Below are 21,566 nucleotides of genomic sequence, written 5' to 3'. Positions count from 1 at the left end.
CTTTCTTTCTTTTTCTTTTTCAGGTCAGCCTAACCAGGGCATATCAGGAAGTTGGTCACACAATGCATAAAGAGAACTTACTGCCTGCCTCCCCCTCTCCCTCCTTACACACTGGGTTAGCTTTCTCAGCCAGAGGCAACCTTAAGCTCAGGTGAGTATAGACCTGAGTTCCAATTCAGCCTCAGATACTTAGTGGCTGCATGACCCTGGGCAAGTCACTTAAACCTCTGTCTCTTTCAGTTTGCTTATCTGTAAAATGGGGATAATAATAGAACCTACCTCCCAGGGTTGTCTTGAGGATAAAATGAGATATTTGTAAAGTGGTTTGCAAACTTTAAAATGCTGGATAAGCCCTAGTAATTAAGAAGGAAAGAGAAATGAAGTAAAAGGGAAAGGTACCAGAAATTTCAGAATATAATAATACACAACCCTTTTTGTAGGACATATTACATTGACATCCCCTTCTCCTTCCCAGGATAATGGGGGACCATGGAGAAAGCTTTGGATTTGAAGCTAGAGAGCCTGGGTTCAAATTATAGCTCTGCTACTTCCACCTGTTTGGACCTTGGCAAGTCACTTAACCTATTGGGACCTCAGTCTCCTCATTTGTAAAATATGAACATGCATTATATTCAATCCTACAGGTACTGGGAATATAAACAGAACCATGAAGCAGGCTCTCTTCTCAGAGTTTATATTCTACTGGGGATGGGAACCGTATCTGGATGAGTAAATACAACATATATACAAGCAAATCCGAAGTAATTTCAGGACTACCAATGAGCACAAACCAATTCAGGGGTCAGAAAAGCCCTCAAACATGGAGATAACCTTGGAGGAAGCTAGAATTCTAAGGAGAGGTGAGGAGGGAGAGCATTTCAGGCAGGGGGGACTAAGGGTGTGAGGGGTGAGGACAGAGAGCACTCCAGGCAGGGGAGACCAAGGGGCAGAGGTAAAGGGAGAGAGCACTCCAGACAGGGAGGACAGCCTGTACAAAGGTTCAAAGGAGGGAGATGTCATACAGGCCAGTTTGTCCAGAACTTAGAGCGTGAGGGAGGAAGTAATACGAAATCATTTTGGAAAGAAAGATTTAGGGGATCTCTAAGATTCCTCATAGCTCTAAATCTATGGCTCAGTCCATTTTAATCCATTTACCTTGTTCTTTCCTGTCACTTCTAGATTACTGCTCCCACACCATCATACACAGTACGTCACCTTTCCAAAATATAGCAATCTCAGCTTGTCTTATGAGTGCCGCCACAACCAAACCGCTATTTAAAGACTCACAGCTCTGAGAATGATTACAGATGTCACAGGGTAGGAAAGGGGGAGGGATGGAAGGTTAGAGATGAAGGAGGCCAGTTCATTGATTCATATACCTCATGCCAGAGGTCCCCAAACTTTCCCAGAAACCTCTTGGAATGAAGAACTCTTAGCCCAGCACTGGATTTGTGAGGTAGTGAGTTTCCTGAGACTTTGATCATCTATCTACTCAGGGGCTAGATATCCTTGTCAAGAATATTGAAGGCAAGCTTCTGGTATTAGGTGAGAGGCTGAACTTGATGACCTCAAATGATAAGATTCTTTGAGTTCACTCTTTCTGTCTAGATGCCTGTGGGGGTGTGTGCTGGTAACCTGCTTGGGGGAAGCAAGAAAGTACCCACAATGCACTTTTAAATTTAATCAGCATGATTGACATGATCTCTATCACTTTCCTAAGTCTAGCAATCCACAAAACAATACATCAAGCCTTGATTCATAGTGTTTTAAAACTTAAAAATCATTTAAGTGCTTCCTATGTGCTAGACGCTGTGCTAAGTACTGGGGACACATATATGGAAAAACAAAGATAGTCCCTGGCCTCAAGGAGTTTGCAATCTAATGAGGGGAAGACAACACATATAAGGGAGCTGAATAACTTTTGGCTGGGGAGGAGGGGGACTGGCAATAGGGGAGGGGAAAGGGGGTGGCAAAGAAGTCAAAGCAGTCAAATAGAGGCGTTTATGCTCCACCCTCCAATCAGAGGGGCAGAGGATACTTAGGAGCCGATTGGACCTTGCGGACGACAGAATTTCTCAAAGATGAGTTGCTGGGGCCATGGTGGAGAGGCCCTAAGGAAGTACAAAATGAGTGCAGCTGTTCGGGAAATAAGACTTCTGAGTGTTTGTCAAATTCCAAGGTGGAAATGATCATACTAAAAATTTAACAATCAGTCCAGGTGTTTGGAGCTGAACTTGACATTTCATCCTCTGCCTTTGGATTGGGCACAAGCAGTCCCCTGGTGATGAATCTTGTCCTTACAGAGTTAAGGCAGAGGCCTTGGCATGTCCTTATCTTCATTCTCAGTACCTGGGCAGGTGTGCCTTAAGCAGAATGGATGCTCACCTGCATGAAGGTGGTGTTTGTTTGGACGAGGCTATACTCTCTAAATGGCAACATTCAGGTATGACAGCATTGGAGGAGTTAATGCTGGGCTTGGGAACTCCTGCAGCTGCTGTGCATTTGGGAAAGGAGGCAGCCAGCTCTTCTCTTGTTGGAACAAAGCCAGTGAACACTCTGGCTTTCCCTCTCTGTCGAGGGGAGCTGCCTATCACATGGCTCAGCACTGCCCTCTGGCGTCACAAGGCTTCAGGGAAAGGGAGCATAAAAGATGGGTCCCTCCCTTTCCCCTCACTTCCCTGCTGGATGACTGGCCCCCTGTTTGCTCAGTGCACATAACACCTCCTAGATGTGTTGGAACCCGGTGGAAAAATGCTTCTCCCTCGAGTGCCCCTACTAACAGGAAATGGATGGGAGGACTGGGGAGCTGAGAAGGCCTCGCCCACAGCAGCTGTCCTGGCTCCCTGCCCACAAACCCGGGTCTTTCTGCCTGACTTTTGTCACCAGGGATTTTCATTCAAGCCCAAGGACCTCAGGACACCCAAACACGTGTGTGCAGTTACGCTACCCCGATGTAGCTTGACTTGAAGACGCAAACATACACTCTGGTATCATGACAGAGACACTTCAAGGTCACACATGCCTGCCCAGGATTAAAAGAAAAGCTCACCATGGGCAACCTGCCAGGCAGACACAAGTTTACATTGGGGTGATGATGTGGCTTGCTTCATAGATACAGATGCTAGGGAGTTACAGAAGCACATCGGAAGAAGTTCCTTTGACCTTTCTGCCCCAACCTCGCCACTGACCTCCAACTCAAAACTGCCTTTCAAACATCTTGAACTGAGTTTCTAGCAGACATCTTACATTCAGCAATCCAAAATAGACCTCATTCTCTTCACCCAAACCCACTCGGCTTCTTACCTTCCCTATTTCTGTTGAGAACAACACCATCCTTCCAGTCTCTCAAGCTCTCAACTTCTCACTATCTCTCTTCCTTCAGAGCCAATCTGCTACCGGGGCCCATCAGTCTCACCTCTGCAACATCTGTCAAATGTACCTCCATCTCACCTCTGACACTGCCACCACTCTGGTGCATGTCCTCATCACCTCATGTCTGAAATGCAGCCACAGCTATTGGTGCCTCTCTCCTCACTCCGGTCCATTCTCCGTTCAGCCACCAAAGTGATTTCCCCAAATCTCAGATCTGACCAGATCACCCCTTCCCCTACTCAGTAAATTCCAGTGGCTTTGTATTTCCTCCAGGATCCTCTGTTCAGCATTTACAGCCTCTTAGAACCTGGCCTCCTCCTACTTTTCCAGTCTTCTTCTACCATACTCCTTGACGTGGACGCTTTAGACCAGTGATACCAGCCTCCTGGCTGTTCCACAAGCAACACACTCCTTCCCTGGGTTCTGGGCATTTTCTTTGACTGTCCTTGGTGCCTGGAACACTCTCCCTCCTCATTTCTGCTATTGTCTTCTCTGGCTTCCTTTAAATCTCACCTAAAATCCCATCTTCTACAGGGTACCTTTCCCAACCTCTCTTAAGTCTAAGGTTTTCCTCTTTTATTCACTTCCTATTTATCCTGTATATAACTTTTTTATATATTCATCATCTCCATTAGATTGTGAACTTCTCATTAGCAGAGACTGTCTTTTGCCTCTTTTTGTAATCCTAGTGCTTAGCATGGTGCCTGACACACGTCTGGGGTTTAATAAATGCTGATCAATTAATTGACCAGAATTGGTTAATTGCATGCCCAGATAATTATGTACATATTGAAGTACCCTACACACACACACACACACACACACACACATACATAATTGACACACTTCTGAATACTAACTCATTTTCTGTAGGCTTTAAAAGTTTACAAAACACTGATCATAAACAATCTTGTGAAGTAAGGAGTGTCAACATGATTCTCCCATTTTAAAGATAAGGAAACTGAGGCGTCAGAGAGGAGAAGTGACTTGCCCAGAAAATGAATGACCACCCAAGAAGATAGGCCAGCAGAGAGCAGCTTCTCTGTGTGTAAGTTAACCTGATGCCTCTCAGCATCATGGAAAACAGAGTCAACATCTGCCTGGTGTTAAAATCTCAGGGATGCTCTGGAGGACACTGCCAACAGGAAGCATGAAGGAAAACAGCTGGACGTTCCTTAATCCCACAGCACTGCATATTCCCTGGGCCTGTTCTCCAGCCTTCACTGCTTTGGAGATCCAGCCACCTGGCTGCTCACACACGGATGTCCAGCCGTAAAAAGTGTTTGCCTTCAGCCAGAGACAATCAGAAACCTAGGCGGAAGATCTGGGAGGAAGGAGGGTGGGATTCCTTATGTGGCAGCTCCCATTTGTTTCTCTTGGTTCCCTATCCCACTAAATGCTTTTACCCCTTTTATAATTATGTGGTATAATAGAAAGAGCACTGATCCAAGGGCCAAGTGGAAAAAAGACTTGGGTTCTGATTTTATGTCCACTATTTTACTAGCTACGTGAATTAGTCAGGTCTCAACCTCTCTATTTCCTCATTTGAAAAATGAGGATAATCATAGCTAGCTTCCCCCTCCCCAGGACTGTTGTGAGGATAACACAAGACTATAGGCATGAAAAAAACTTTCTAAGTTCTAAAGTTCTACACACACATAAGGAATTTGTTTTGCTCCTTTTAATACAGCCATTGTTCATTTAATGTGTGTCCTGAACGTCTGATCTACTGCCTTCTACTATAAACTGGGCAGGGGTGGGGGGGGGCAAAGGGAGAGCTGCTATTGGACTTACTTGGCAGAGCAGAATCCTTGAGAAAAGCAGATAAGGATGGAAATCATCACGGTGTGTGACTGATTAGTGCAGCTGGATGATGACAAGGTGCTTCATAAGGTCAAGTTTTCACATTTGATTCACTTCTGGGCACATTGGATCTTCTCAGTCCCTAGTATCTCAACTAATATCTCAACCATATGACTAAAAAAAGGAAAAAAATTGAGAGCTATGAGACCATGGTCACCAGGGGAACTGGGTTCCAGAGAGCACAGATGGTCTCCACGATTCCATTATTCCTACTTGACAAGCAATTTAAAGGCCACACTACATAAAGGAAAATGCACAGAGGTTGATTACCCCAACTCAGTAGACTAACCAGATAGAACTAAAGATCAATGTTGAGTTACAAAACAAATATCAAAGGAGAAGTCAGGAGACCTGGCCATGTGACACTTCCACTGGCTGAGCTTCAGTTTCCACGTTGGTAATAACACCAGCCCATCTATACCTTTCGTGCTTGAAGGTCTACAGAGATCATTCTGTACCATAACATTATGAGGGAGGATCCCAGATAGATTTAGAGCTTGAAGGCACTTTAGGGATTGATCAGTCCACTCATTTTACAAATGAGCAAACTGAGGCCCAAAAGGTTGAAATACCTTGCCTGGGGTCACACAGAGCCAAGATCTTGACCCAGCACTCTTTCTACTGTACCATGTTACCTCCCATAGTGCAAGGATTATTATCTTTACTTTTCAGATGAGGAAACTGTGACCCAAGAGAGGTTAGGTGGCTTGTCCTCAGTAAGTAAATGATGACGTCTGGAGTCAAACCTAGATCCCAGGACCATATTAGTTGCTGACCAGGACCTTAGAAGCCACCTAGTCCAACTCCCTTCTGGATGTCATTTTTAGTCCTCTTCCCACAACATCTTGCTTATTTGAAACAAGTCAAGTCAAGCCAACAAGCTTTTATTAAGTGTTTACAATGTTCCAGGAACTGTGTTAAGTTCCCTCAAGGAACTCATATTCTAACAGGGGAAGATAAACATATAAAAATAAGTTGAAAAAGGGAGGGGGGAGGGAAAGGAAGGTTCCCACGGTGAAGAAGTCCAGAAACTCAGGAGGGGCACTAGAAGAGAAAGGAAGGAGTGAACATGGCTGACCTGGACCCTTCCCTTAAAATGGAATTTTTCTTTTTTGCTTTTTGGAGGGGAGAAGGTAGAGCAATTGGGGTTAAGTGACTTGCCCAAGGTCACATGGCCAGTTTTTGTGTTATGTGTCTGAGGCCATATTTGAACTCAGGTCCTCCTGACTCCAGGACCAGTGCTCTATTCACTGTGCCACCTAGCGGTCCCTAAAATGGAAATTCTGAGAGGTTCTGATCAATCAGAGTAAAGGACTGTGGCTATGGTGTGGACACTACACTATAGAAGAAAAGGATGGCTCTGGGGCTCTTCGTGGTGGCAAAGAATTGGGAATCAAGGGGATGCCCATCAACTGGGGAATGGCGGAACAAGTTGTGGTATCTGAATGTAATGGAACACTACTGTGCCATAAGAAAGGAGGAGCAGATGGACTTCATAATAACCTGGAGAGACTTCTATAAACTGATGCTGAGCGAGAAGAGCAGAACCAGGAGAAATCTGTACACAATCACAGACACAAGGTATGTGTGATGACTAACTTCAGTAGACTGGGCTCCTCTCAGCAATGTAAGGTTATAAGACAACTCCAAAAGACTCATGGTCAAAAGAGATACTCACATCCAGAGAAAGAGATGCGGAGTCTGAATGAAGACTGAAACAAACTACTTGCTCTGTTTCTTTTTCTTGTTTTGTTTCCTCTTTCCCACTGATCATTCTATCAGTTATAATCCTTCTTTACAACCTGACTAATGATTAATGTGAAGATATTTGTAGATCCTATATTCAAGTGCATGCCGCCATGATGGGGAGGGGGAGAAAATTTCAAATTCAAGGGACTGTGGAGCTGAATGTTGTAAACTAAAAGTAAATAAACAAATCAATTTTTTTTTTAAAAAAAGGGCCAGCTCTGGAGTCAGTGGAATTGGAAAAAGTCAAATCTCACCTCTGCCATTTGCTATCTGGATGACCTTGGAGAAGTCATTTGACCTCTCTAAACCTCAGTTTCCTTATCTATAAATGAAGAGGTTGAACTAGACCACCTCATAGGTCCCTTTCAGCTCTAAATCTATACTCTTATGACTCTGGTCTCTAAGACTCATACCAACTCTACCAGCTCTCTAGTAGTGGGGTAAAGATGGTAGGCAGGGTTGAGTTTTACTTCTATATCCAGCTGTCTTGGGCAAATCACTGAACAGAATACAGTAGGTACTGAGCAAGCACTCATTTAATTGGATTGTCATTCTCTGCCCTGCTCCCCCCCCCCCCCACCAAGTGGGGCTGAGTTGGCTCACTGAGAAATCCCTGTATGAATGGCGAAAGGCTGAGCCATGCCAACAGCAGAGGCCAGTTCCCTTATCAGGGTGAGATGTGAAGAGATGTTTGCCCTGCTTCATCTGTGCGTGACTCTCAGGAGGTGATCCTTCTGCTTCCTTTGTGACATGTCTATCTCTACAGATCAAGGCCCCTCTGGCTGAACCACCCACTCCTGTAGGCCTGCTGACAACTTGATCAGAAAAACAGATAACCCCCCTGAACCAATAGTCCAAACAGAGTTGGGAGTGTTGGTTGGTCAGCTTTTCCCCTGTGACTGATAGATTTCCCACATCTTATCAAGCAGGAAGGGGAAAGGGTGTGGGGAGGGTGTGATATGATTTCCAACCATCTGTCCATGTCATCCAGTTCAAGATCCTAATCAGAGTGAACAGAAATGATCCTACTAGTGACTGGAGGCTTGACACCATTTTCTAACCCAGATCCCAAAGACTAATAATGATCACTGACATTTAAATATCAAGAATCACAGAATCCAAGCATTTCTGAGAAGGAAAAAAAACCTCAGCAGCCTCATTTAACTCATGCCAAAAACCGAATGTCCACCTCAGCACACCAGACAAGGGGTTGGCCAATGTCCTCTGCTGGAGAGAGAACCCATGACCTCCTCAGATAGCTCTAGTTGTAAGTCAGTTTCTTCTGACATCAAGCCTCAATTTACCTCTTTGCAACTTTTGCTCATTGTTTTTAATTCTGTCCTCTGTGGACAAAGAGAATGAATCCAATCCCTGTTCCCCATGACAGCCCCATCCTCCCTGAGCCTTCTCTTCTCCAACCTAAACATTCTCATTTCCTTCAAATGACCCTTATAAGACATAGGCTTGAGACCCTTTACTCTCCTGGTTGCTCCCTTTTGGGTGCTTGCCAGCTCACCGATGTCCTTCATAAAGGGTGGCACCCAGAAATGGACACAATGTCTCAGATAGGAGATGACCAGAAGAGAGGACCCATCACCTCCTCAGGAGTGGAAGCTATGCTTTACACACATCATCTCATCTGAGCTTCACAACAACCTTATGAGGTAGGTATTAGAGGCATTATCTTGCCCTTTATACATTGGAAAATTGGGATTCAGAGAGGTTAATTGACTTGTCTATAGTTATATAGCTTTGTTGTTCAGATGTTTCCAACTCTTCTTGGCAAAGATGCTGGAGTGATTTGCCATTTCCTTCTCCAGCTCATTTTATAAATGAAGAACTGAGACAAACAGGGTGAAGTGACTTGCCCAGGATCACACAGCTGTGATCACAAGTATCTGAGGCCAGATCTGAAGTGAGTCTGTCTGACTTCATTCTATCCACTGCCCCACCTCAATGCCCGGTCATACAGGTAGTAAGTGTTAGGGGACGGGATTTTAATGGCCAAACCCAGAATTCTACCCACCACACCAAGCTTCTCATGTTATGTTGAGGCAACTTGGCATGGCTTCAGAGATGTAAGTCTTGAGAAAATTAATAAAGAGGGGTAGCATTGTAGGAGGAGAGAAAAGAGAATTATTTGTGCACTCAAAAGTTATTAAGGTTCTCTCCAGAGTTAAAAAGGTAAAAGGGCTAGGGATGAGAATGGAGCAGGAAGTGAGGTAGGGGAAAGAAAGTTGCTTTTGGGGTGTAGTAAATAAGCCTTGATCATGGGACCAGAGAATAAACAAGCTGCAGGAGATGAGCAGTAGGGGCTTCAGGCTCAGAGGAGGGAATTCTACACATCAAAGTGATTTACAGTCATCATGCTGAAGATCCCAGAGGGGCCCTTGCCAACTGAGGTCAGGGGCTGGCTGTTTATAGTATCTCTGGAAATAGTCACTGAATCCAGTCTAGCTGGGGAGCTGAGGCACTATGTAGAGAATCCCGGATGAAATCGATGGCTTTATTCAGCTTCAGAACTAAGCAAATGTTTTCCACAACTTCAACACAACTCCCCTCCCACTCAAGATTTACATCCTTCAGAAACCCTCCAATCAGAGCCATTCACTTCAGGAGTATGCCCCCTTCCAGTGCTGGAGTCACATTCCCTCCATATATTACACCAGTTGTTTATTTCTGTTGCCCTCATGATGCTCTGGAGAAAAGAAGACCAAAGAGAGGGAAGTGTGAAGAACGATCACTATCTTTACATGTTTGAAATGCTTTCACATGGCAAACAGATTAGAGTTTTTCCCTGTGGCTAGAGGGAAAATCTTAGACCACTTACGGTGGGAGTCGTAGGGAAGGACATTTGAGCTCAGTGTAAGGAAGAATTAGAGCTATCCAGAAGAGAAATGGGTAGTGAATTCCCCATTACTGGGAGTATTTAATTAGAGACAATGTGATAACCTGGTAGGGATTCTGTAGAGCAGATTCTTGGCAGAGGGTGGGAGGCTGGATTAAAGGGCCTCCTGACATCAAGATTCTGTGACTGTATTTTTTATATGTTTGTGTATAATCTTGCCAACCATACTGGAAGCTCTCTGAAGACAGGACTGTGTCTTCTTATTCCTTTGAAGGACCTTTGGATTCCATGAGCTTTGAGTTCCCTTCCAACTCTGGAAACCTGTGATTCCCTAGCCAGTCATAGGATTTGGAGGTGATGGGGACATGAGAGGTTATAAAATCCAATTCTCCATCTCCTTTCAACCAATCAACAAACATTTAGTAAGCCCTATAATGGTAGGTGCTGGGAAAACAAAAGACAAAATAAAATGATCCCTGCCTCAGGGAGCTTATATTTTACTACAGAAAGCAACATGTACATATGCATAAAATACATCCAAAACGAAGACAAAGCAATTTGGAGGAGGGGAGGATTCATGCAGAAGGTGGCACCTGGGTTGAGTTCTAAAGGAAATAGGGAATTCTAAGAGGCAGAGGTGAGAAGAGATTACAGATCAGACATGGGGGAGACAGGGAGATATAACTAGTACAAGGACTTTTGGAGTAAATGGAATAACCAGACAAATGAGAGTTATCTGCAAGGACTTTGAAGATAGTGGCCTTTAATAAAGCAAAGTTCTGATGAGGGTGGAGAGATGTAAGTAGAGAATATGGAGGTAGCTAGATGGTACAGTGGGTAGAGTGCTGGGCTTGGTATCAGGAAGACCCGAGTTTGAATCCTTCCTCAGACACTAGCTGGGTGAGTCTGTGCAAGTGACTTAATTTCTCATCTTCAGTTTTCTTATCTGTAAAATGGGGATAATAATAGTATCTACTTCACAGAGTTGTTATAAAGAACAAATAAGATAATGAAAGTATTTTGAAAACCTTAAAATCCTGCATAAATGCTAGTTACTACTGTTACTGTTGCTGCTGCTACTTCTCCTCTTCCTCCTCTTCCTCTCCTTCCTCCTCCTCTTCCTCCCCTTCCTCCTCCTCCTCCCCCTTCCTCCTCTTCCTCCCCTTCCTCCTCCTCCCCCCTTCCTCCTCCCCCCCTTCCTCCTCTTCTTCCTCTTCCTCCCCTTCCTCCTCCTCCTCCTCCACTGCCTAGAGGTGTCCCCTGAACAAACACTGAGGAGACACCAAGTTTTCTTGGCTGGAATCTGATTTGGGAAACCAAAAGAAATGAGGGCAGTTATAGGGGAGGGGGGGGTGGGATAAAGTGGAGTAAAGAAGGATAATGGTATCCTGGGATGAGAAGTCTGGATTTGATCCTGTAGGTAGCTGAGAGCCAGGGGGCAAGGGAAAACCAAGAGTTTGAAACCCAGCAATCCTCCAAATGCTGACAGGCTAAGGGTGACTGAGTCCATTCACCAGCCAAGTTTCAAGTTAGTTTTCTGAAGAAAAACTGAGTGAGAGGTGCCAAAGGACATTTTGGTTGGAGGGTGTTTAATTCAGTTCAAAATGGTAAAACAGTGATCAGAACAAGTAGGGGAATGCAGTGTCTTCATGAAGCTGGATACTCGTTCAAATACAACTCTTAGTATGGTCTTAGGATTGCCCCCAAAGGCTGATAATGCCTCAGTTTATCCAGTTTCACAGAGTGTATAGGAGAGGATGTTAATCTTTTTTTCCTCCTCTGGCCTCAGGGGTCTCCGCTAATAAAAACGATTGTAAAACCTTTTGCACATAGCAAACTCTACTGGACACAACAGAAGCAATTCTTTCCCACAGAGGGGGATTCAGTTCCTTCTGGAAGCCACTCTGGGTGTATCTGCCCTCCAAAGAAGGGGCCCTTTTGTTCCCTTGTGGCGTCTTTGAAAGCCGCTCCACTGGGACAAGCCATTGCCTGGGCCCCATGCCCATAGGCTGCCAGCCATCACAGCTCCAGACAAGGGAAACTTTGTGTGTCTCAGGCCTTGTGTTCCAACCTCTCAGCCTTGAGGAGGGGTCAATTCTCACTCTGATGGTGAAGGGAATTAAGGCACAGAGAGGGAGCAGGAATGCTATGGAGGCCACATGGACGTCTTGGGAGGAGCAGAGAACAAATTCTAGGTGTCCTGACCTCCTGTTTGGTGTGGAAATGGTAACACATTGCTCTAACCCAATGCCTTCTGTGAGCTCATATCTGGGGTCGTCTCCCCTAGGAGCCTGCTGGATCAGCCTGCTACATTTTTCAGTCAATAAGCTTTTATTAACAACCTACTATGTCCCAGGCACTATGTGTAGTGCTGGGCAAAAGATTTCTCCAAAATTAGATGCTTCGTTAGGATCATATGTGTAGAACTAGAAGGGAGGTTAAGGCTGTCTAGCTCGATCCCTTCTTTACTGATGAGGAAACTGAGGTTCAGGGAATTTAAATGCCCTGCCCAAGGTCACACAGACAGGAGGCACCAGAGTCCTCTGACTCAAGTCAGAACTCTCTCCACCCTACTGTAGTGCTTCCCTTCTTCCTGGGCTATGAGAAAAGGTTAACTAAAGGTACCCAATCAGGGTATAGCTGACCGGAAAAAGAAGGTGGGCTGGTCATGTAGTGAGAGCAAGAGACATAAGAGAGGACTATCCTGACTCCTACACTGATAAACACGAAATGTTAAAAGAGAAAGGCTGCCAGCATGCTCGAGAGAGCCTCCATGGAAGATTTATGGGAAGACATGGACCAAAACCTCCTGACAGGAGAAGGCATGGATAGGCTGCAATCTCTACCAGTGAAAAACTCCAAATCCATTAAGTCACAGATCCATTGAAGTGTGGAAGCATCACATGTGGTTTGAAAAGAACTGTCCTCCATGAGCCCAGGAGAATAGCAAGTATTATCCTAATTTTATATAGGGATGAGGACTAGACCTGTGGTTCCACCAGTGTAGGGGACTCCCAGATAAGGAAACTCCATCCACCAATAAAGGTAGGTACCCTCCCTGAAATTTAGAGTCATATTGGGTTGCCTAGAGCACTGACAGGTTAAGTGACTTGCCCACTGTCATATAGCCAGTATATGTCAGAGGTGAAACTTGAACCTCAGTCTTCCTGAGTTCAAAGCCAGCTCTCTGTCTACTACCCCATGCTTCCTCTTGTCCTTTAATAGATGGGGAAATGGATCCATTGAGAGGTTAAGTAATTTGCAAATGGTCCAATGGTCAGAAAGTCATCAGAGTTAGGATTCGAACCCAGGTTTCCTTACTCCATTGCTTGCTGTTCTATCATGCTATGATGGCCAAATATGAGCCTAGAAAATTAGGTGGAGAAGCTTTACTAAAATGCAGAGAGCTCCCAGACAGGGCAAGGGTAAGGACAAGGGCAGTATGTCTGGTCACAAGCTAATCTTCGGCAAAGTTTTTATTGCTTGGGTAAGAAATGTGAGATTCAGTAAAGCTCTTCCCTGCTTCTCCTTTGGATCTCCCCCACCCATATTGGCCAGCCACACCTTTTTCTCTGCTTGTGGGATACGAAGCTCATCTAAATCTAAGCCACCAGGAAGTTAGTCACCAGCCCCTCAGCCATCCACAGTAGTCCTATGCTTTCTGTGTTCCATGGGACAAATTTCTCACCAATTCTAATGAATCTCTCACAATGATAACTTTGTCAACAGCCTAGCCGTTTATTCAATTCAACAAATTTCTATTGAGTGTTTAATACTTGTGAGGTGTCAAGGATACAAAACTAAAGGTGAAGTAGCCCCTGCCCTAAAGAAACCTATACTCTGAGATCACAATCACACAGTAATGACTTTGTGAGTAATTTGTCTGATTCTTTCTCCTCTCAGTTAAGACCCAACTCCCCAAGGGCAGTGATCTGCCACCTCTCTCTCTCTTTCTTTCTTTCTTTCTTTCTTTCTTTCTTTCTTTCTTTCTTTCTTTCTTTCTTTCTTTCTTTCTTTCTTTCTTTCTTTCTTTCTTTCTTTCTTTCTTTTCTTTTTCCTTCCTTCCTTCCTTCCTTCCTTCCTTCCTTCCTTCCTTCCTTCCTTCCTTCCTTCCTTCCTTCCTTCCTTCCTTCCTTTGTATTTGGAGGGCAATTGGGGTTAAGTGACTTACTCAAGGTCACAAGGCTAGTTTTTGTGTTAAGTGTCTGAGACAGGATTTGAACTCAGGTTCTCCTGACTCCAGGACCAGTGCTCTATTCACTATGCCACCTAGCCGTCCCATGCCTTTTTCTTTCTTAACTATAGAAACAGAGAGTATCAGAATTGGAAGGGATCTCAGAGGCCATTCAGTCCATCCCAAAGCTGACCAAAAGTCCTTTCTAGAACAAAATAATAGCATTTATATAGCACCTGGAAACTCACAAAACACTTTACGTGTGTTATCTCATTTGATCTTCTCAACAGTCCTGTCATTAAACTGAGCTAGGTGCCTTATGCACTTACTGGCTGTGTGATACTGGGTAAGTCATTTAACCTCTGTCTTTCAGTTTCTCCAACAATGAAATATCAAATGAGATAATATTTGTAAAGTGCCTGCCACATAACAGGCACTTAATAAAGACTTGTTCTCTCCCTCTTCTACCATTATCCTCATTTTACCAATGAGGAAACTGAGGCTGAGAGAAGGTAAGTAATTTGCCCAGGGTCTTACAACTAGTAAGTTTTAAGTGTCTCTGGTCTTCTGATTGCACCTCCAGCAACCTATACACTGAACCAACTATCTGCCCCATCAACGGCATGTGGTCGCCTGGCCTACACTTGAAAATCTCCTGTGTGAGGGAACTCACTGTGTCCTGGAGGCCACTGGCTGTTCCATTTTGGGAATTTTCCCCTTACAACAAGCTAACATCTGCCCCATTTCAACTTGTACCCTCGTTCTGCCCTCCAGGGTCAAGCAGAACAAACCCTTCTACAGGACCACCTTTTAAACACCTGTAGACTGCCACTGTTTCCCTACAAGTTCTCCAGTTCAGTTGGAGGGTCAATCAATGTCTACTGACTCATCTCTAAAGATCTGCTCCTGGAGCCTCCATGGGATCATCCTTCTCTTCTCTGAAATCAAGACCAGAATCCAGATGTGCCTCTTGCCACCTGGCCCTTTCCCAGAATCCCAAGCAGTTTTACTGATCCTCTGTACTCTGGATGCTGATGTATCCCTACTGACAGAGCTCTGAAGTCCCATCCTGAGGCCTGACTCAGATTCATTACATTTCACCTTCATAAATTAGGCAATTTAAGTAGTTCAGCAGATATAGTGATGGACTTGGAGAGGAAGACCTGGGTTCAAATTCAGACTCAGATATCTACTGAGCTAGTCACTTTAACTCTGCCTCTGTTTCCTTATCCATAAAATGGGGATAATATATCCTCATCTATGAGGCAGAATGAGGCTGCTGATAGATAATCTCTAAGTTCCCATTTGACCCTAACAATGTCTGATGCTTTTTTTTTGTAAGGGGAAGGTAGAGCGATTGGGGTTAAGTGACTTGCCCAAGGTCACAGGGCTAGGTTTTTTGTGTTGTGTCTGAGGCTGGATTTGAACTCAGGTCCTCCTGACTCCAGGGCCTGTGCTCTATTCACTGTGCCACCAAGCCTCCCCACAATGTCTGATGCTAAGTGGCCAATAGTACAAAGGGAAAAGGTTCTGAGGCCTCTGAGATGAAGCAGCAAACGCCAGGAGGCAGATGATCTAGGGGTTCCCAACACTATGAATAGGCAGCTGGTGGCACAGCGCATGTAGTGTTGGACTTGGAGTCAGGAAGACCTGTTTTTAAATCTGGCTTTGGACATGTACTGTCTGCATAACCCTTTACAAGTTACTTCACCTTCTGCCTCAGTTTCCTTGATTATAAAATAGAGATAATAATAGTACATACCTCCCAGGGTTGTTGTGAGAACCAAATTAGATAATATTTGTAAAGCACATTGTAAACCTTAAAGTACCCCATAAATACTATTATTATTATAAATTAATAGTAGATTTGGGCAGGTGACCAACTTCCTACATGATTCTTTAGGCTCTTTCCCAGAGAAATCTCCTGGCTTTCAAAAGGCAATTTCTACAAAGGAGTACTTGCCAGGATCCTTTCAACTCCTTCTTGCTGAAATGTGGCTCCACCCGGAGTAGGTGTGTTCAACCACATAGCCCACCCAGGACTTGCCCATCTAACCAGCACTACATTCTCAGGTTGCCCAACTACTGCCTCTTTGTGAATCTGGCTGGAGATTCAAACTTGTATGGAGACTGAAGTGTTCCAAGGTCCTTCCCCAAGGCAGCCAAAGCAGCATCTGCTCACCAGATTTCGCCATTTCAGAAGCACCTTCTGTTGATGAGGACCCTGTGCCAATGGGCAAGGGCTTCATTTGAACTTGGAAAGCTGCCTTCTGAGTCTGTGGAATCTATAGGAAAGCCGGCCACAAAGTTTTCCTTAGGCTACCCACAAGTATTCTAATGATACTCATCTCTGTTCCTTTCATATTCATCTTCATGCCCTTCTCCATCCTCAAAGGCACCTATGTCTCCCAATTCACCGAGTTACTGACCTTGCTACATTTTGAGAAGAAACCAGGAGGTTTAGCAGAGGAAACGTTGAACTTCATGTCAGGATTGCCTGGAATTAGAATCATATCTCAGGTTCTTCTTAACCTGTTATTTAACTTTCCTGAGCCTCAGAATCCACATCTGGAAGGTGAAGATAATAATAATTCCTACTTTCCAAAGTTGTATGGATCCAATGAAGTATTGTGCAGCAAGAGTTTTGTCAACTTTAAAGTGAATGAATGAAAAACATTGAAACGCTTTCTATGAGCTTGGCTCTAGGCTACAAATATAGCTGTGAACTGTGATACTTTATTCAAAATTCATTTTTTAGGGTATTGGTTCTGATACAAAATGACTCCTGGTCCCAAAAGTACAGGAAACTGCAGACTCCTATTCTTAAAAAGGAACCTCCAAAAATCCTTACAGAAAAAAATAATGTGATTATCTTTTTTTAAAAATTATTTTTTTTCAAGTGTGAACTTCTGCAAGGCAGGTGCTGTGACTTGTTTGCTCTGTTCTAAACATCTTGGGCGCTTGTTCATAGCAAAGCAGACAATCCCTGGGGTTTCACTAAGAGACTGGAAACATGGATGCTGGTAGTCCTCTCCTCAGCCACCCTCCCCCAATCACTCGGAAGGCATCTAAGGAAGACCAGACTCTCCAGGGCTTTGGGAAGAAATTAACACATTGAATAAATGAGAAGGGATGTGGTAAAGATCAATGCTAGAGAACTGCTGAGAAAGTTCACCATTCCCACTATCTGCTTAGTGGCAGGTCTGTGGCCAGCCCTGAATGGCAGCCTGACTATTTTTTTAAGGTCTGCTAGGTTTTTTAATTTAAAGTTTTGAGTTCCAAAATCTGTCTCTCCTTTCCTCCCTCACCTTCCCCCTCCCTGAAATGGTAAGCAATCAGATCTAGGTTATACATGTGTAATTATATGAGACATTTCTGTATTAAACATTTAAAAAATAAGATGGAAGTAAGAAAGAGAAAAATAGCATGCTTCAGTCTGTATTCAATCAATATCAGTTCTTTCTCTGGAGGCAGATAGTAGGTTTCATCATTAGTCCTTTGGGATTGTCTTGAATCATTGCAATGCTGAGAATAGCTAAGTCATTCATAATTCTTCATTGAATAATATTGCTGTTACTGTGTATAAAGTTCTCCTGGTTCTGTTCACTTCACTATGCATCAGTTCATGAAGTCTTTCCAGATTTTTCTGAAATCATCCTACTTGTTATTTCTTAAAGCACGATAATATTCCATTGCAATCATAAACCATAGGGGTGGCTAGGTGGTGCAGTGAATAGAGCACCAGCCCTGGAGCCAGGAGACCTGAGTTCAAATCTGGCATCAGACACTTAACACTTACTAGCTGTGTGACCTTGGGCAAGTCACTTAACCCCAACTGCCCTGCCTTTCCCCACTCCAAAAAGAAAAGAAAAACAACCATAAACCACAGCTTGTTTAGCCATTTCCCAATTGATGGGCATCCCTTCAACTTCTTGGTTACCACAAGAAGAGCTGCTATAAATGTTTTTGTACAGATAGGTCCTTTTCCTTTTCTTTTGATCTTCCCACGTGAGCCACTGTACATTGAACACAGACCTAGCAGTGCTATTGCAGGATCAAATGGTATGCAGAGTTTTATAGTCCTTTGGACATAGTTCCAAATGGCTCCCCAGAAAGGTTGGGTTAGTTCATAATTCCACCAACAGTGCATTAGAAGCCTGATTTTCTCACATCCCCTCCAACATCCAACATTTTCCTTTTTTGTCATATTACCCATTCTGATAGGTAGCGGTACCTCAGAGATGTTTTAATTTGCATTTCTCTGATCAAGAGTGATTTAGAGCATTTTTTATATGACCATAGATAGCTTTGATTTCTTTGTCTGAATACTGCCTGTTCATATCCTTTGACCATTTATCAGTTGGGGAATGACTTATATTTTTATAAATTTGACTCAGTTCTCTCTATATTTGAGAAATGAGGCCTTTATCAGAGATACTTGTTGCAAATCCCTCCCCCACCCCATTTTCTTCTTTCCTTATAATTTTGGTTGCCTTGCTTTTGTTTGTACAAAAACTTTTTAATTTTATACAATCAAAATTACCTGCTTTACATTTTCCACTGCTCTCTGTATCTTCTTGTCCTAAATTTTTCCCTTATCCATAAATCTGACAGATAAACTATTCCATGCTCTCTTAATTTGCTTATGGTATCGCCCTTTATGTGTAAATAATGGACCCATTTTGATTTTATCTTGGCATACTGCGTGAGATGTTGGTCTATGCCTAGTTTCTGCCACATTGTTTTCCAATTTTCCCAGCAGTTTTTATCAAATACTGTTTTTGTTCCAAAAGCTTGGATCTTTGAGTTTACCATATACTAGATTACTGTGGTCACTTATTATTATTATTATTAATATTATTATTTGTACCTAATCTATTCCACTGATCCACTCTATTTCATAGCCAGTGCCAGATTGTTTTGGTAATTATCTCTTTATAATACAGTCTGAGATCTGGTTCAGCTAGACTATCTTCTTTTGGATTTTTTTTTTCACTGATTCCCTCGATATCCTTGAGCTTTTGTTCTTCCAGATGACTTTTGTTGTTGTTTTTTTTCCTAGGGCAGCCTGACTTTTCCAGCTGCCTGTCAGGGGGACCTGAGAGTCTGGAGAATTTCTGGCTCTGGTCTTAAATGAAACGTAGCAGTTGGGCAATCTCTACTGGCTCGCTCCTCCCTACAGGGCAGGAGCCCAGAAGAAAAATGAGGGAAAGAAGGAAATGTTTTCAAGTGAAGTCATTGGGATCTGAGTACCCTTCTGAGGGAGCCAATCTGGCCTCAAAGGGACTCTGGGCAAGGAATAATAATTCACATTTCTGTAGTTCTTCAAGGTTTCTTCACAGTAACCCTGTGAGGTAGGCAGGGCAAATATTATTATCCTCATTTTCTAGATGAGGAAACTGAGAATGAGAGAAGTTAAGTAGCTTGCCTGGACAGGTGAAAGTTCTTTGTCCCAGGTCATATGTATAATAAAGAGCAGAGGTCAGATTTTAACCTGGGTCTCCTGACCCCAAGTTCATCACTCTTTCCATCTGATGCCATACATTTAAATGATTGCCATAGGAAGTGGACCCTAAGGTATCATTGAGAGTGGAGTAATGCCCCCAAAGCAGGCTATACAAATTCCCATGATGCCAGGCTTCTGAGTAGAACCTCAAAGACTCAGACTATGGCTGATCCTCCTCCTCCACCCTTAAAGGCACCAAACTGTACAGGTTATGGACCTGTGTGGGGCATGCACTTGGCTCACCTATGGAGAAGCCCCACCTCAGCCACTGTACATTGAATAATTAGAAGCTGCTCAAAAAAAGACTTGTAGGGCAGCCTGTGTCTTTCTATAATTGAACATGTTATTTATGGGAAGCAAATACAAGGTGATTTTGGACTATAGAGAGGAAAAGAGAGTCCCTGGCTACTGTCTCCATGATGCAGGTATGAAATTAAAAGAAAGAAACTAGACTGGTGGAACTACTAGTATCATGGCTTGTCTGGGGCTTTGCCCTAGGGCGTGGAAATTTACAGGGTGCTGCTCAGTCCTTTAGCAGGATAGAAACAACCTAAATCAGTAACTAGTTAGCAGGCAAATTAGTTAAAATAGGAAACTACAAAATGGCACACATTTCCTTTCTCTGGAAGCCCCACCCCAGCTGGTCTGAGACCTGGCTTCACAATACTTAGTGAGTAGAGACCCAGCTGGTCTGAGACCCCAGGTCTCTGCCATGGCTATGAACGAGGGCTTTTGAAAGACTGAGGAATTCTAGTGAAAAGTCATGGAGGAGAAACTGAGTTCAAGAGAATAAGTAAGGGGCTGTAGGGGAGAACCCAGGGTTCTAGTTTGATCTCACTTCTCTGTCCCTCACACACATTGCTTCTATCCACATCTCCACAGCTCATTTTCAAACCCTCCCATTCTATGGATTGGGTTGGGCTTCCTTCCACTGATGACAGACAACAGGTGTAGCTGGGATTCTTTCAGATCAAGAGCTGTTCTGAAGCTCTTGCTGATTTGGGACAAGAGCCTGGGGGACCAGGGCTGGATTGTATAAGACAATGTCTCCCTCTGCTGGTGGAGGGAGACACATGCAGGAGAAATTCAGACGATAAAGTCTCCGTCTCCTTTCTTTTTTTATGATTCATCCCAAGGTAAAGAGCTGCATAGGGTCTTTGGAAACATCTTGCGTCCATTTTACAGATGAGGACACTGAAGCCTGGACTGATGAAATTACTTGCCTGATATCACACAGACATTAAGTAGGATTTAGAACCCAGGTTTTCTGGCCCCTGATTCAATGGTCTTTCCAAGGTAGAACATTGCCTCTCCTTTCCTAGCTTGGATGCTTTGAAATCCCTTATTAAGCTCTGGTTTGGGGATGGCCCCCTATCCTGTCCTCTCACTCTCCTCAGTTTAGCCTTTCTGTAAAAGGTTTTGTCCGTTGGTAACAGGCTCCTTGCTTACAGATCTTTGTATCTGGGCTCAACACGACACATCGGAAGAGTACAGACTGAGACCACTGGTTTACAACCTCTCAGGTAGTGAGAGCATCAATATTTAATTTTTAATATAATGATGTTTATCTCTCCTTTATGTCTATACTGCCCCCATTCCCACTCCTTTGATACTTAGCAGATCTCATCAAGTCAAGCCAAGTCAACAGACATTTATTAAGCACTTATTATGTGCCAGGCACTGGGAATATAAATACAATCAGAAATAAAGATAGCCCTTGCCTTGAGTAGATAGAGTGTTGGGCCCACAGTCAAGAAGACCCGAGTTCAAATCCTGCCTCAGACACTTATTGGCTGTGCGACTCCAGGACAGTCACTCAGCAGCTATTTCTTCAACTATAAAATGGGGATAACTGTAGCACTTATCTCCCAGAATGGTTTCAAGGATCAGATGAGATATTTGTAAAGCACTTGGCACTGGGCCTGGCACATAGTAGTTGCTTGATAATTGCTTGTCTCTTTCCTTCCTTCCTTCCTTCCTTCCTTCCTTCCTTCCTTCCTTCCTTCCTTCCTTCCTTCCTTCCTTCCTTCCTTCCTTCCTTCCTTCCTTACATG

General features: G+C 43.8%; 1 protein-coding gene across 5 annotated transcripts in view; it reads right to left on the bottom strand.

Moving 5' to 3' along the window:
• The window catches only part of NAV1 (neuron navigator 1), a 355,581-nt gene that overhangs the window by 305,942 nt on the left and 28,073 nt on the right, over positions 1–21,566 (bottom strand). The window contains exon 2 of one of the 5 annotated variants that reach the window (XM_069074553.1): positions 5,167–5,349. The exons of the other annotated variants lie outside the window; for them this stretch is intronic. The gene's annotated coding sequence lies outside the window, so the exon portion shown is untranslated. The remainder of the gene's footprint in view (positions 1–5,166; positions 5,350–21,566) is intronic. 5 annotated transcript variants of the gene reach the window in all.

This window comes from Petaurus breviceps, unplaced genomic scaffold, assembly GCF_028583685.1.
Source record: "Petaurus breviceps papuanus isolate PSGF00001 unplaced genomic scaffold, PetGlider_PUasm1.0 90895, whole genome shotgun sequence".
Classification (NCBI taxonomy): Eukaryota; Metazoa; Chordata; class Mammalia; order Diprotodontia; family Petauridae; genus Petaurus; species Petaurus breviceps.
Note: the sequence above shows the minus strand (reverse complement) of the source record. Positions and strands in the feature narration are given on the sequence as shown.